Here is a 3,156-nt window from a genome sequence, read left to right as displayed (position 1 = left end):
TTAAAGGGACCTTATTTTCACTAAAGACAGGTTACAGGAGCCTGTAAAGACAGGTTACACCTGCATGGCACATTTCCTTCTATGCTTTCTCTAAGCATTTGCTTTACAATATAATCATGTGTTATAAATTACCTTGCACCCTGACAGAATCCTCGGGTTAGTCCCAGGGGTTGGGCTTTGGTTTGCATGCATTTCAAAAAGATAACATGCTCAGCTTTTGGTCCCCACCTTTGTGCTCCTGTACAGCTCCTCCCTCCTGCTCCTTCACACAGCTCACAGCCTGGTGAGCTGACATCAGTGGAGGAGGTGTACAGGAGCACAAAGGTGTGGGCCAAGAGCTGAGCGGTCTGCAGCACAGGCAAGTCATGTGTGGGGGAGGGAGGAGCTTTACATGAGCACAAAGGTGGGGGCCAAGAGCTGAGCTGTCTGCAGCACAGGCAAGTCATGCGTTTTCTCAGAGGATACTGTCAGGGTGCAAGGTAAGTTATAACACACAATTATATTGTAATGCAAATGCTTAGAGAAGGCAGAACGGCATACTTGCACTGCAGCTGTAATGGGCTTCTGCAACCTGAGCTCCCTGGTGACAGGTTCCCCTTTAAAGAAGAGGCACTACATTTCTTACAGAGCGGGCGCTACATACATTTAAAAGTCAGTATGTATTAAAGAGAGCAATTACAGGCAGTCCCCGGATTATGTACAAGATAGGTTCTGTAGGTTTGTTCTTAAGGTGAATTTGTATGTAAGTCTCTATACTTTATCATTGTAACCCCAGCCAAATTTTTTTCGGTCTCTGTGACAATTGGATTTTAAAAATGTTGGGTTGTCATAAGAACCAGGATCAACAATAAAGATTAATTGCAGACAGCTTTAATAACTATTATAGCTCTTTATTGTAGCCTGGGACTAAAGTCCAGTAAATTAATAACATCCAGAGGTCCGTTTGTAACTAGGGGTTGTCTGTAAGTGGGGTTGTCTGTAAATCAATAGATACATGTGAATGGAAACAGTAATAGAACTATTCTAGCTATTCAGGACCCTGGGAAAATAATACACAAACCATAAACAACTGGTTTCAGATAAGGGATGTAATCCTCAATTAAAATATTCTTCTCACATTCCAGATTTATGTCATGTTCACAGTATTCCAATAAATGCAGCTAGTCTTAGGACATCACAGTCTGTGGATGAGGTCTGTGAACAATTATGGAGAACTATATATAGAGATTATGTGTAAATAAAAATACCTCAAGTTCAGGACATGTTGTGCTGTAGGGAAGACATGTACTCGCCGAGTTATCTAATAATCTACAAAAACCAACGTAAAGTTCAGATGAGGAATAACTGCACCATTGGTAGCGGCTTCTCAATCTTAATGACAGGTCATGAATACAATATTCAAAGTTATATATTGTAACCTTGTGTTCTTCATGCTCTGCTGAAGCAAATAAATGGTTAATTTTGTCCTTGTCCTGAAATGTTATATTCTCCATGTCTGATCCCCCATTCACTACCTGGGGAAAGACATTTCCTTTAAGATCTTGCTACCTTTTTGGGGCAATCGGAGCGCTTTGGTTTATGTTCTTCATTCTGGTAACAGATCTTGACTTTGTAGCTGACTCCTGAATGTCAATATTTAACAAAAAAAAGGGATCACCCACCTGGGTGTCAAAACATGGGAAAAAAAAAAGTTCTTAAACCACCATCATTGAATACTCAATGTACCCCTCCCCCACCCCCCAAGACAGGGGACTTTGTAGATTACGTTGCTTGAAGTGTAGGTTGAAACGTTGTACTTTTGATGATAGAGGAATTCACTTCTTGGACCCTGGATCCATTTCAAGATATGTAACTAATGTTCTATTCTTGTGTCCATGTAGTCTGAATTTTGTTGTGTCTTTTTGCTACAAGTTTTCTATCCAAATTCATTACACAAATGTAGGATGACCCCATTACCTGAGAGGTGAACCGATCCAATTACTCGGCGGATTCTCTTGCACGGAACCAGTTCCATTTACAAACTTTAGACTTTAGAATTTTACTTTATTAGAAAAATAGGTCTAGGTTCTGGGTGTAACAAGCTATAGGAACATGTCATTTGGTTGATATGTCAAAACATCTCCTTAAACGTAAGGTCATTGCTGCTTCTCTATCCGAGAGCCATATAAGATAAGGGGGGGGGGGGGAGAACACTGAGGTCTGCGATACATGGGTTTATAAGTTTTTGGAGCAGGGTTTCTAACTATAAAGCAGTGGACTCCTAGGAGATACAGCAGGTGTCCTGCTGACCCCACCCACTCGCTATCACTCGCTGTCAATCACTGTGTGTGGGCGGTGGAATTGATCGCTCACTATCAATCACTGAATCTGGGTTGAGCAATCTCTGTGTGGGAGGGGTAATCTGACCGCTTGCTATCAATCTCTATGTGTGGAGTAAACAGAACACTCCCTATCAATCACTGTGTGTGGACGGAGTAGTCGGGACTCTCACTGTCAATCACTTTGTATGGGTTAGGTAATCAGGACTCTCACTGTCAATCACTGTGTATGAGCTGGGTAATCAGGACTCTCACTGTCAATCACTGTGTGTGTGGGAGGAGTAATAAGGACTCTCGCTGTCAATCACTGTGTGTGGGTTAGGTAATCAGGACTCTCGCTGTCAATCACTGTGTGGACGGAGTAATCAGCACTCTCACTGTCAATCACTGTGCGTGGGTGGGGTAATCAGGACTCCTATTGTCTAGGAGTCCTGTCATGATTCCTTACTTAGAAATCCTGCCCCACAGAATATAAATATATCACTTCTCTTATATAATATCCAGCTCACAGATGGGTTCTGTCCTATGATGATTTGCCCTCTCTCAATCCCTAAACGAAACACTCCGTAGCAATGTCATGTGATACTGTCCTAGTTTTTTTTATATTTAAAAAGAGTTATTAAATTACTGTCCACTTTAAACTTTACTCTGGACTTCCTTTATTACTCAGAGCCATAAAATGATGAGACATTTATTAGATAAACAATACGAAGAACTAACCTACAAATGTCCAAATGTTTCTGCGCGGGGGACATGAGGGACATGATGAGATCTAAACCCGCTGAGGGAAAGGCTCAGCACTCATTCTGTTTACACCATTAAATAGTCCAAGAAAAAG

Source organism: Engystomops pustulosus, chromosome 10, assembly GCF_040894005.1.
Source record: "Engystomops pustulosus chromosome 10, aEngPut4.maternal, whole genome shotgun sequence".
Taxonomy (NCBI): Eukaryota; Metazoa; Chordata; class Amphibia; order Anura; family Leptodactylidae; genus Engystomops; species Engystomops pustulosus.
Note: the sequence above shows the minus strand (reverse complement) of the source record.